The 14,691-nt window shown below is 38.8% G+C and overlaps 1 pseudogene; it reads right to left on the reverse strand.

Moving 5' to 3' along the window:
- The window catches only part of LOC130860974 (acyl-coenzyme A synthetase ACSM1, mitochondrial-like), a 66,044-nt pseudogene that overhangs the window by 11,870 nt on the left and 39,483 nt on the right, over positions 1–14,691 (reverse strand).

The raw sequence follows: 14,691 nt of genomic DNA on the forward strand, positions 1-14,691 counted from the left end.
ATAGTCTCATAATCCTTGGTATTTCTGTGGACCCACTGCCATTACTCCTCTTTTGTTTTTTATTGTATTTATCAGTGCCTTCTTTATTTTTTTCTGTGAGTCTAGCTAAAGGTGTGTTGATTTTGCTTATCTTTCAAAGAACCAGCACTTTCATTCATTGATATTTTCTATTGTCTTGTAAGTCTCCATTTCACTGTTTTCTACTCTGAGTTTTAATATTTCTTTCCATCTACTAACTTTGGGCATTACATGTTCCTTTTCTAGTTCCTTTAAGTGTAAGGTTAAAATGCTTGAGACTGTCCTTGTTTCTTGAAGGCGACCTGTATCTCTATAAACATCCATTTTGGTACCACTTTTGCTGCATCCCACAGATTTTGGTATGTTTTATGTTTATTTTTATTTGTCTTCAGGCTTTTTAAAATGTCTCCTTTGATTTCTTCATTCACACAATAGTTGTTCAGTATGATGTTTTTCAGTCTCCACATATCTGTGACTTTTCTAGCTTTCTCCTTGTAGTTGATTTCTAGTTTCATACCATTATATTCAGAAAAGATGCTTGATAGGAGTTCAGTCTCCTTAAATTTATTGAGACTTATTCTGTGTCCAAACACAGGGCCTAACCTTGAGAATGTTCCATGTGCACTTGAGAAGAATGTGGAGTCTGCCGCTTTTGCAAAGAATGTTGAATATAAATCTATTAAGTCCATTTGGTCTAATATTTCATTTAAGGCCAGTGTCTCCTTGTTGACATTTTGTCTGAATCATCTATACATTAATGTACGTGAAGTGTTAAAATCTCCTACTGCTATTGTGCTGCTGTAAATTTCTCCCTTCAGGTCTGTTAATAATCGTTTTATATATGTTGGTGCTCCTGGGTTAGATGTACACAGTGTTTGGTTCCAGGACCCTCTGCAGATACCAAACTTTGAGGAGGCTCAGGTCTCTTATAATTTGCATGTAATGCACAAACATTTTCCTGGAAAGCTTATATCATCTTTAGATTACTGATAATACCTAAGACAACGTAAATACTATGCAAATAGTTGTAGGCACACAACAAATTTAAGTTCTGCTTTTCAGAAGTTTCTGGAAATTTTTCCTGAATTTTCTTGATCTGCAGTCAGTTGACTCTGTGGAAGAGGACCTGCAGATGTGGAGGGTGGACTGTATATATGTTAATAAGTACTGTATATTCCTGATGGATTTTCTCCTGTATTATTTTATAATTTTCATCTTTTGCTCTGGTTACCTTTTCTGGCTTGAAGTCTATTTTGTCTGATGTGAATATAGTTATGCCCACTCTCTTTTGGCTGCCTTTGCTTGGGGTGTCATCTCCCACCCCTACATACAGAGCATATTTTGTCTTTAGACCTAAGATGCATCTCGGGGAGGTAGAATATAGTTGGATCTTGTGTTTCAATCCATCCGTCCATTCCGTCTCTCTTGATTGGTGAGTTTAATCCATGTGTGTTGAGAGTGATTCCTGATGATATATGAGGACTTAGTTCTGCCATTTTTTCTTTTGTTTTCTGGTTGCTCTGTATTGCCATTGTTTTTGTTATTGTTGTTGGTGTTTTGTGTTTTGTTTTTCCTCTTGTGTTTCATTCTGCCATTTTAGCTTTAGTTTCGTTTAGTTCTCAGCTATTACTTCTTATTTATTTGTATGTTCTCGGCTCTCTTCCCTTCTCTCCTCCTTGTGGAATATACTTATCCTTCTGTTCCCTTTTCTAATGGAGTCTGAGAGTTTTCAAAGAGTTTCTTCACCTTTTAAAAACTTAGTTCTCTCTCCTACCTGAATCATTTCTGCTTTCTCTCTGTGAGCTCACTTATTCTCTTTCCACATGGTCTGCTCTATTTCCATTGCCTTCTAGTACTTTCTTTATCTCATTTATTTAGTTCTTCAGCTCTAGAATTTCTGTATTTCTTTTTTATAGTAATTAATCTTTCATAAAATATTCCTCTGTTCATCAACTTTATTCCTGAGCTCATTGAACTGCTTTTCTGAGTTTTCTTGGAGCTCATTAAGTTTCTTTGTGATAGCTATTTTGAATTCTCCATCAGCCAAAGGACACTATTCTGTGATTTTCAGTTTGGTTTCTGGAGAGTTGTCATTTCCTTTTTAGGATACTGTGTTGCTGTGGTTTTCCATGGTGTTTGATGAGTTGTTCCTCTGCCAGTGTATTTGAAGTATCTAACAACTCTCTTACTGGTAAAGTTTTGCTTGCTTTGTTTCTATCAAACCAACAGTTGCTAATTAGAGGCCTTTCTTTTGTTTTTCATTAGGTGGCACTATAGCACATGTTTTTGGTTTGTCTTCCGGAGCTGCCTCTGGCTATATTTGAGCATCTGCTTTCCATCTTCCATTGTCTCTGTGGAAGGTGTGGTCCCTTACCCTCATAATTGCTTCTTGTGCCTCTTGGGTCACTGGTGACTTGCTGTTTCTGGTGTCACTTCTGTTGCTGGCATCACCACTGGGAGCACTGGTATGGCAGGAGCTTCCACTGTGTCTGGGGTTGCCTTGGCTGCAACCACTGCTGCCACAGTGGAGGAAGTTGGAGGCAGAGGAAGAAGCTGGGATCAGGGGTTGTCAAGTTAATGGACACCACAACCAAAAGTAGGGGTCCAGAGTTTCATGTGCTACTGTGGCTGGCCTGGGGTCATGGGGCTTATTTCTGCTGCTACCCAGTTGTCTATAGCCATGGGCACTGCTGCAGTTGGTAGGCCAGAATCATGGGTGTCATTTTGCTGCTGCAACTGGATTCCCTGGGGCTGTGGGCTCAGCCATGGTAGCCAGGGGGCCAGTATTGTGGGCACAGCCTTTGCTGTCCTCCTGGTTCTGCCTCCTCAAGGGGTTCCAATCCACCTACCTTCACATGTACAGATGTGTAGATTTCTTTTGTGTCTTGGTGTGCGGAATAGAGGAACCGTTGTTGAGTTATGGATGTTTTACTAGTTGTAGATTAAAGGAGAGAGACAAAAGGATTGTCTCACACCACCATCATGCTTAGAAGTAGAGCTTTTGTATGTAATTGAAATTAAGTTGGTATGAACTCAAATCAGATTTTTATAATTTTAGGATGTTATCTGTAATCCCCAGAGTAACCATGAAGAAAATATCTATAGCATGTAGGCAAAAGGAAATTAGAAGACAAGCAAAATGTGTCACTAAAAGGTATCAGCTAAACACAGAAGAAGGCAGTAGTGGAGCAAATGAGGGACAAAAATCTTTAAGACATACAGAAGATGAACCACAAAATGGCATATGTAAGTCCTTCCTTATCAATAATTACTTTAAATGTAAGTGGATAAAACTCTCCAATTAAAAGGCAGAGATTTGCAGGATAGGTAATAAAACCTCATTCAACTATACACTGTCTACAAGAGACTCATTTCAGATTCAAAGACACCTGTAGGTTGAAAAGATGGAAAAAGATATTCACTACAAATAGGAGCCAAAGGGAGCTGGTGTAGCTATCTAATAATATCACACAAAGTAGACTCAAAGTTAAAAAATATTGCAAGTGACAAAAAAAGGACATTACATGTTTCAAAAAAAGGTTAATTCTCAGAGACTATATAACATTTAGAAACATATATACACCTAACAGCATAGCACCAAAATATATGACACAAACACTGACAGAATTAAAGGGAGAAATCAGAATTCCAAATTATATAGATGGAGTGAAGGGAGAAATACACAGTTCTACAGCAATACTTGGAGAGTTCAATATATTACTTTCCATAATGGATAGAGAAACCAGATAGAAAGTCAATAATAAAGTAGAGGACTAGACTAGAACTACAAACCAATGGGCTCTAGAAGACATATAAAACACTCTACCTGAGAACAACAGAATACATATTTTTGTGAAATGCACATGGAACATTCTACAGGATGGACCACATAGTAAGCCACAAAACAAAGGTTAGTACATTTTAGAAGACTGAAATCACACAAGACATCTTATCTCATGCATAGAATGAAACCACAAATCAATAACCAAAAGAAAAGTGAGACATTCACAAATATGTAGAAAATGAAACAATACAGTCTTAAACAACCAATAAGTCAAAAAAGAAATCACAAGGGAAATTAGAAATTACATTGAGATAAATAAAAACCAAACTACAGATAGCTTCTTCCACAAGAGGGCAGACAGCAGTATCAGCAGTATTTCATCTTGTGGAACTGAAAACCACAGACACAGAAAGATAGAAAAAATGAAAAAGCAGAGGACTTGCACCAGATGAAAGGACAGGATAAAGCCCTAGAAAAAAAAAAGTAAACGAAGAGGAGATAGGCATCCTTGCTGAAAAAGAATTCAGAGTAATGAGGGTGAAGATGATCCAGGATGTTGAAAAAAGACTGGATGCAAAGATTGAAAAGTTTACCAAAGATCTAGAAGAACTGAAGAGCAAACAAACAGAGATATGCAGCATAATAACTGAAATGAAAAATACACTAGAAGGAACCAATAGCAGATTAACTGAGGCAGAAGGGCGAATAAGTGACCTGGAATACAGAATGCTGATAATCACTGATGTGGAAAAGAATAAAGGAAAAGGAATGAAAAGAACTGAAGACAGCCTAAGAGACCTCTGGGACAATGTTAAACACACCAACATTCGTAATATAGGGGTCCCAGAAGGAGAAGAGAGAGAGAAAGGACCTGAGAAAATCTTGGAAGAGATTCTAGTTGAAAACTTCCCTAACATGAGAAAGGAAACAGCTACCCAAGTCCAGGAAGCACAGAGAGTCCCAGGCAGGATAAACCCAAGGAGAAACATGCCAAGACATATAGTAGTCAAATTGACAAAAATGAAAGACAGAGAAAAGTTATTAAAGGCGACAAGGGAAAAAGGACAAATAACATACAAGGGAACTCCCATCAGGTTAACAGCTGATTTCTCAGCAGAAACTCTGCAAGCCAGAAGGGAGTGGCCTGATATATTTAAATGATGAAAGGGAAGAACCTACAACCAAGAATACTCTACCCAGCAAGGATCTCATTCAGATTCAATGGAGAAATCAAAAGCTTTACAGACAAGCAATAGCTAAGAGAATTCAGCACCACCAATCCAGCCCTACAGAAAATGCTAAAGGAACTTCTCTAAGTGGGAAACATAAGAGAAGAAAAGGACCTACAAAAACAAAAACAAAACAATTAAGAAAATAGTAATAGGAACATACATAGCAATCATTACCTTGAATGTAAATGGACTAAATGCACCAACCAAAAGACACAGACTGGCTGAATGGACACAAAAACAAGACCCATATATATGCTGTCTCCAAGAGACCCACTTCAGATGTAGGGACACATACAGACTGAAAGTGAGGGGATGGAAAAAGATATTCCATGCAAATGGAAATCAGAAGAAAGCTGGAGTAGCAACAGTCATATCAAATTAAATAGACTTTAAAATAAAGACAGTTGCAAGAGACAAGAAAGAACATTACATAAAGATCAAGGGATCAATCCAAGAAGAAGAGATAACAATTATAAATATATATGCACCCAATATAGAAGCACCTCAATACATAAGGCAACTGCTAACAACTATGAAAGAGGAAATGCAAGGCAGAAATAGAGACACAGATGTAGAGAACAAACATGTGGATACCAAGTGGGGAAAGCAGGGAGGGTTGGGGGGGAATGAATCGGGAGGTTGGGATACCAAATTGTACACTCTAAATATCTGCTGTTTATTGTCTGTTAACTGTATCTCAATAAAAGTTCTCAAAAAAAAAAAAAAAAAAAACAAAAAAAAACAAAAAAAAACTACAACAATCCAAAGCTTGTGATTGTAGCAAAAGTGGTGCTGAGGAGGAATTTTAAACAAATATATAAGGGAAAAAAAACTCAAGTCAATAAACAACATTTTAAGTAACTAGAAAAAGGGGAGCAAACTAAATCCAAAGGTAGCAAAAGAAGGAAATAAGAAAGTTTAGATCTGTGACTAATAAAATAGAGAATAGGAAACAATAGAGAAAATCATTAAAGCCAAAAGTTGGTTCCTTGATAGGATCAGAAAATTGACAAATCTTTTGTTATATTCATTAAGAAAAAAGGGAGATGATTCAAATTATTAAAATCAGAAATGCAAGAGGAGATATTACTACCTTTTTACATTCCAAAAACAAAAATTTATAAGAGAATACTATGAACAATTATACACCAAAAGACTGGAAAATCTACATGAAAGAGACAAATTTATAGAAACACATAATCTACCAACAATAAATCCTGATCAAATAGAAAACCTGAATAGACCTATAACTAGAAAGGAGATTTAATCAATAATCAAACCCTCTCATCCCTCCCCACCCCGAAAAAAACAAACAACACAAATAAACAGACCGATGGCTTCATTGGTGATTTCTCCCAAACATTTAAAGAAGAATTTTTTTTTATTTATTATTTTTTTGGGCGTACACCAAGTTCAAGCATCTGTTTTTATACACATATCCCCATATTCCCTCCCTTCCTTGACTCCCCCCCTTCAAGTCCCCACCCCCCTCCCTGCCCCAGTCCTCTAAGGCATCTTCCATCCTCGAGTTGAACTCCCTTTGTTATACAACAACTTCCCACTGACTATCTATTTTACCGCTGGTAGTATATATATGTCTGTGCTACTCTCTTGCTTCATCTCAGCTTCCCCTTCACCCCCTGCCCCCTCCCAAACCTCAAGTTCTCCAGTTGAAAATGGAAGATAATTCCAAGAAGCCTCTTATCAATGGCTCACAGTCTAGCAAAAGGACTTAGAAAATAGGGGGAATAATTTGATAATATAGTTATCATCATTTGCATTTAAATGCTTAAGTTGGGGCTATACTTTTAGAAAAGTGGTCATCTTTACAAATCACCTGAATATGAGAGAAAAATACCGGAACTTTCTTTGTGACAGATTATGACTATGCTGGTATAGGTATGTCTCCTGGCACTTTCCCAAACAACAAGAATCAGATGCTCCACTCTCATGCCTTCATGGTTTTATTTCCCAAGGGGCAGAGTCCAATTCTCACCTTTTAATCTCAATAAAATACTACATAAATCCTAATAATGGTCAATAACCACTTAATAACATTAGCAATTACCCAATGTGCTGGGCTGTGCTGCCTGACACAGCAGCTGCTGGCCACAAGTGGCTACTAAGAACTTGAACATACCTGTGAGACTGAGAAACTAAATTTTTTTATTTTATTTCATTCTAATGAATATAAATTTAAACTTTAAAACTTCTAAAGTTTTAATTATGTTTGGAACAACCTGGATATGTGAATCTACTTCAGCAGTAAATTGTATGAAATCTAAGTGCAGGGCAAGTACTTCTAATAAAAATTTAGAATCCAGATTGAGATGTACCAAAAACAAATAATATACAGAAGATTTGAAAGACTTAGAAAAAAAGAATGTAAAATGTGTCAATAGTAATTTCTATTGATAATATTTTGAGTTGAAATGATAATGTTTTAGATATGTTGGGTTAAATAAAATGTTCTTTACAAAAAAAAAAAAGAAGAATTAATAACAATTATTCTCAAGTGCTTCCCAAAAGTTGAAGAGGAGGGGGATATTCTTTAACTCAATCTATGAGGTCAACATTACTCTGACACCAAGTCCAGGCAAAGATACTATGAGCAAAGAACATTACAGATGCTTAAGAATAATTGATGCAAAATCTCAACAAAAGACTAGCAAACAGAATTCAGCAACATATTAAAAGGTTTATCCACCATGACCAAGTGGGATTTATGCTTGGTTCAACATATTAAAATCAATCAATGTAATAAACCATGTTAACAGAATGACAGTGAAGGCTGGCTGCCACATGTCTATTCAACTGATGCAGAGAAAGCATTTAACAAAATTCAATACCCTTTCATCATAAAAAAAAGAAAATCAGTTTATTTAATAAACCAGGAATAGAAGTAAACTTCCTCAACCTAAAAAAGGCCACATATTATGGAAAAACAAAAAAAGCATAGCTAACATCATTCACATGGTAAAAAACTGAAAGATTTCCTCCTAAGATCAGGAAGAAGACAGGGGTGCCTGATCTCATCATCTCTACTCAGCAGAGTATTGGAAGCTTAGCCAGATCAATTAGGCAAGAAAAAAGAAATGAGGCATCAAAATAAAAAAAGCATTAAATTAGATCTGTTCACAGAAAACATGATCTTACATGTAGAAATCCCTAAACAACTCTCTCACACAAACACACAAACACAGAAATTGGTAGAGCTAGTAAAGGAATTCAGCAAAGTTGTAGGAAAGAAAATCAACACACAAAACTCTAGTTGCATTTCTATACATTGACAATTAACAATCCAAACAGGAAATTAAGGAAACGTCAAAAAGAATACAATACTAAGGATAAATTTAGTAAAGAAGGTGAAAGATTTGTACACTGAAAATTAAGAATCACTGAGGAAAAAGAGAAAGAAGACATAAATAAATGGAAAAGCATCCCATATGTATTGATTTGAGACAACATTAAGGTGACAATATTACCCAACATTATCTACAGACTCAATGCAATCCCTATCAAAATTTCAATGGTGCTTTTGGCAAAAATAGAAAAACCAATCCTAAAATTCATATAACATCTCAGGGGATCCCAAATAGCAAAAGCAACCTTTAGAAAGGAGAAGAAAGTTGGAGGACTTAACACTCCCGGTTTCAAAACTTATTTCGGAGCTAAAGCAATCAAAACAATGTGATACTTGTATAAAAAGAGACATTCAGACCACTGGACTAGCATAGAGAACACAGAAAGTAACCCTCACTTACACTGTCAGTTGATTTTAAGCAAGGGTACCAAGACCATTCAGTGGGAAAGGACAGGCTTTTGAACACATGGTGCTGGGAAACTTGAAGTCCACATGCAAAAGAATGAAGTTACCTTATATCATACACAAAAACTAATTCAAAATGGATCAAAAACTTAAATGTAAGAGCTGAGCTTGTGAAACTCTTGAAAGAAAACACAGAGGAAAATCTTCTTGATGTTGGATTTGGCAATGATTCAATGATTTGAATATGACACCAAAAGCACAGGAAACAAAAGAAAAAGCATTGAATAGATAAAAGGGTCTTCATTAAACTTAAAAACTTTGTATGTCAAAGGATACTATCAAGAAAGTGAGAAGACAATGCACTGAATGGGAGAAAATGCTTGTAAAGCATATATTTGCATATCTGATAAGGTATTAATATCCAGGCTATATAAGGAACTCTTACAACTTAGCAAAACCACCACCACCAAATGAACAACCCAAGTTTTAAAAATGGGCAAAGAACTTGAAAAGGCAATTCTCAGAAGATAGGCAAATAGTCACTAAGAACTTGAAAAGATCCTAGTCATTCAGGAAATGTAAATCAAAACCACAATGAGATACCACTTCACACCCATTAGGATGGCTGTTATTAAAAATAAACGGATGCACAGTGAAAGAAACCATAAACAAGACAAGAAGACAACCCTCACAATGGGAGAAGATACTTGCCAACGAAGAAATAAACAAAGGATTAATCTCCAAAATATACAAGCTGCTCATGCAGCTTAACACCAAAAAAGCAAAAAACCCAATCCACAAATGGGCAGAAGACCAAAATAGACATTGCTCCAAAGAAGACATACTCATGGCCAACAAACACATGAAAAGATGCTCAGCATCACTAATCATTAGAGAAATGCAAGTCAAAGCTACAATGAGGTTTCACCTCACACCGGTCAGCATGGCCATCATCAAAAAATCTAGAAACAATAAATGTTGGAGAGGGTGTGGAGAAAAGGGAACTCTCCTGCACTGTGGGTGGGAATGTAAGCTGGTACAGCCACTATGGAAAACAGTTTGGAGGTTCCTTAAAAAACTAAAAAAGAACTACCATATGATCCAGTAATGCCACTACTGGGCATATACCCAGAGAAAACCATAATTCCAAACGAAACATGTACCACAATGTTCACTGCAGCACTATTTACAATAGCCAGGACATGGAAGCACATATATACAATGGAATATTACTCAGCTATAGAAAGGAATGAAATGGAGCTATATGTCATGAGGTGGATAGACCTAGTGTCTGTCATACAGAGTGAAGTAAGCCAGAAAGAGAAAGACAAATACCGTATGCTAACTCATATATACCAAATCTAAAAAAAAATGGTACTAATGAACCCAGTGACAGGACAAGAATAAGGATGCAGATGCAGAGAATGGACTGGAGGACATGGGGTTGGGTGGGGGGGGGGCGAAGGGGAAGCTGGGACAAAGTGAGAATAGCATAGACATATACACTACCAACTGTAAAGTAGATAGCTAGTGGGAAGTTGCTGTATAACAAAGGAAGATCAACTCGATGATGGGTGATGCCTTAGAGGGCCAGGACAGGGAGGGTGGGAGGGAGTCATGGGAGGGAGGGAATATGGGGATATATGTCTGAATACAGCTGATTCACTTTGGTGTACCTCAAAATCTGGTACAAGAGTGTAAATCAATTAGATTCCAATAAAGAGCTTAAAAAATAAAATAAAATAAATTGAAAATAGCAAGTTCATGTGAGAATAAGGAGAAATCAAAACTGTGGAAAACAGTCTGGGAATTCCTCCAAAAGTTAAACAGAATTAGCAATTCCACTTCCACCAAGACAAGTGAAAGCAGGGACCCAAACAGTTACTTGCACAACCAGTGTTCACAGCAGCGTTATTCACAATAGCCAAAAAGGTAGAAACAACTCAATTGTCCACCAAGAGATTCATGAATATAGAAAACGTGGTGTATACATGCTGTGGAATATTATTCAGTCTCAAAAAAATGACATTTTGCTACAACATGGATGAAGCTTTGAAACGTTGTGCTAAGTGAACTAAGCCAGACACAAAAGGGCAAATGTTGTATGATTCCACATATATGAGGCAACTAAATAGGCAGGCTCCTAAAGACAAAAGTACCATTAGAGGTTACCAAATGCTGGGGAGATGGGGACTAGGGAGCTATTGTTTAATGGGAACAGAATTTCTTCTGGGGATGGTGAACACTTTCTGCAGGTGCTTAGTGGTGATGGCTGTGCAATATTGTAAATTTTACTCAATGCTAATGAATTGTATGCTCAAGAATGGTGAAAGGGTAAATTTTATGCTTTATATAGACATGACCCCAAAGAAAAGAAAATAAAAGAACAGAAAATAAGCCAACAAATCTTATTGGAAAAGTGACACATCTCATTTCCATCAGAGCACGTGAAATGGGAGAAATCTGTGTGGCCATATGTAAAGACATCTTTGAAAAATAAAATATTTCATGCACAGTTTTTGTTTTAAAAAGTCATTGCTCTGGACCACTCCAGTTCAATTTAACCAGAATCTCTGTGGGTAGAGCCAAATATTAAAAAAAAAAAAATCGCTCAAATGAGTCTAATGTGCAGGCAGGATTAAGAACTGCTGATCTATATACCTGTTCCCCTGTGTTTATTTTCTCTTTCATCCAACTTTGACATTTTGCTGCTGGGAATTAAGGCTAAGGCTTTCATGTTAGCTTCTAGACATTGGTACCACAAGAGGAGCAGGACCCCTCCCTCCTTAAGCCCATAGTGTGAGGACAACAATGACACCACTGGCTGTGACTTTGTAGAAAGGAGATGGAGTCTGAGATCAATTTCAGGGCCTGTCTACCCTCCTACGACCAATCCTGGAAGCTGAGAATTTCCTCCCGGTGGCCACTGCTAGCTAGGGTTTGTCTGATGAAGAGCTACAGCAGATTTCCTTACAGTCTATTGCAGGTAGCTGTAATCCCTGAGTTTCTCATGTAGAGTTTGGGGCCCAAAACACACCACTTACAATCCTGCCATTTATTTGACATGGGAAAGACATGTAAAGCTTCCAATCTGCAGTTTCTTCCTCTTTCAAGTGGGGATAATAGTGCCCCTGCCGGCTCAGAGACATCCATAGATTTGTTTGTACCTCGTTGGTAAGTGGGGTGGTAGGATTTGAACCCAGTCAACGCCAACATTCTTAACCATAAGAGATCATTGGACCCCAAGTCTGCTGGTCCAAAACAGCCTGAAGCCACGCTGTTTCTCCCCCATCACTCAGCCCATAAGTGCCAGATAGGTTATGACAGAAAGGGATGTGGGAACATACTAGAGCTTTGAGATTAATAAGAACAGGTGTCATTGACTTGGAGCTACTAAAGGAAGATGGAAAAAGTCTCAGCATGCAGAGTTGAGTCCAGTCCTTCTCCCTATACAACTCCCTTCAAGGATCCTTGGGCCTGTATGGGGGCAGACCCTGTGTCCTTACCTCATAGCACCAGAAGAGGTCTATGGGCCTGCTGGGCTTGATCCTGATGCCAATGTTTCCTTCAGTGTTGGGTGGCAGGATGTTGCCCTTGTCATCAACGATCTGGAGCAAGAGACCTGTGAATCCCAGCCTGCAGGGCTCCCCAACACTCCTGGCCCCCAAAACACTGCCTGGCTTATTCACATGACACAGTGGGGGAAATTGGGGGAGGGGTTTGTGGTAGAGGAGCCCTGCAGAAAATAGAATAATACTGTCAAAAGGCTTTAAAATCAGCACATGGTGAAACCTAAGTAATACCTCTACTTGTTTCATGCATATTTAGACATCACAAATGAGTCTTCAAGCTAGAAAACGTGGATCAGAAAAAACTAAAAACACCAGCAATGGAGACAGCCACCAGAGCTACTCAAGTACTCTTTTTCCAGGCTTGGTGTGTGAGGCCTCTGGCAGTCCTGGTGGGCTGCACTCATGGCCAGGACGTGGCAGTTCTCAACTGAAACTTCCCCATGAAATTGGAGGAAAAGTTGGAGGAGAGGAGGAAGGACAACCGGGACGCATGACTGGTTCTGTCACCTTGTGTCACACAAGGGTCCAACCCCAGCTGAGCACTAACTGCTCTCTGCCTATGTCTTCAGCACCAGACCTGAATGTCATAGGGTGGGATGGCCTTCCCGATGGAACCCGGCCTTATCTTCATCCCCCGGAGAGTGCCACAAGTTACTCCCTGATCACAAAAGAGAACTGGGATTGGCCAAGAGTCCAGGCAAATCACAAAGCAGCAAGAATCAAACACAGTGTCCTTGCTCGCAGAGGTCATTTGATGCTGTGGGAAGAGCCCTTGAGGGGAAGCTAGGAGGCCTTGACCCAACTCTAGTCAGCAGACAGTCACTGCACCTGACATGGGCTGGTTCTGAGCCAAGTCTGGGGCTACGGAGTCCAGTGGGAGAGGCCAAGAAGGGGCAGAGGGGTGAGCCCATGGCTGTGAACATGTAGCGTAGGCTGTGGGAGGCCCACTGTATGCCTGGCATGTGTCCATTTGCCAGGGGAGGGCCATGAGTCCATTTAACACACATGCACTTGGAGCTGCCTCAGCTACTTCTCAGAGCTGTGCTGAGGTTATTCAGATTGTCCGTGTGGTTCCCTCTGCACTGCCCTACTCCCTTTGTCTTCCTGATGGATCTTGTTCTTTCTTTATGGGTCTCTAAAACATCATTCTTTCTAAAGTTAAGCACTTTACCCTCAGACAGACCAAAGTTTGAATCTGGACTCCACCACTCACTAGCTATGTACAAATGAAACCCCCTTGATCCCCTCCTCTGTGAAAAGGGGGTAATTACAACATTCCCTCTTAGAGTGCTCGTGAATGTGTGCCAGGCACACAGCACGTATTTAATACACAGCTACTGCCAGCAATCATTCAGGCCCCAAAAAAGAGAGCTGGGAGATCCTCTTTCTGTGCTATTTCCCCCACACTTCTAGTGTTGCCAACAGCATTATACTTAGTTTTGCAGGTCACTTTTCCCCAGTAGATAATGAACATTCAGAGAATAGAGGCTGTCCCATCCATCTCTGCACCCCAGCATCTAAACACAATACCCACCTAAAAACAACAAAAACCACCATAACTGCAAAAGGACTTGGACACTGGGGCCAGAGCTTTGTATACTTTCTTTCATTGACTTTATCACCACCTGGCAAGACTGGCATTTTGTTTCCATTTTGGAGAAAGGGTAGGTAGACTCAATAAGATTCAGAGATATGCCTACAGTCTCAGCCTATAACTGGCAAGGCTGAGATTTGAACTGGGGTCTGAGCTCCTGGGAGAGGAAGCACGTTCCCCTCTGGTACGTCACTGCTCACACTATAGGGAAGTGGAAAATGTTGCACAGGTGAGTGGATAGGGGTGAAAATGTTTGGAGCAATAAAGCACCATCTGTGTATCAGGGAGTATTCTGTTGTTACAAATAGTTGATGCAAGGGGACTAGGGTCATGGGATAGTGCATAGTTTTAATCTCACCCTCCTTTTCTGTATGTAAACCGTGAATCAGCAAGGACAGATCTAGAGTCTTAACATTTCTCAGGCCTGAAAGCACACCCAATAACTCATCATTAGTTAATTTTTTTTGCAAAATAATATCAGACAACTATGTGAAATGTATCTAAAAGAGCTCTTTTTTATACAAGAATGTTCACAGCATCTTACTCATGACAATAAAATACTGTACCCACTGAAGTGATCATCATTAGTAGAAGGGACAAGCAATCTGTGGTGTATTTACGCAGTAATATATTACTCACAATAAACAAATCTTAGTATTGATACACCCAACAACATGCACAAACTTCAAAAATTCTATGCTGAGTGAATCAGGATAAACATA

The sequence above is a fragment of the Hippopotamus amphibius genome, chromosome 9 (genome assembly GCF_030028045.1).
Source record: "Hippopotamus amphibius kiboko isolate mHipAmp2 chromosome 9, mHipAmp2.hap2, whole genome shotgun sequence".
Classification (NCBI taxonomy): Eukaryota; Metazoa; Chordata; class Mammalia; order Artiodactyla; family Hippopotamidae; genus Hippopotamus; species Hippopotamus amphibius.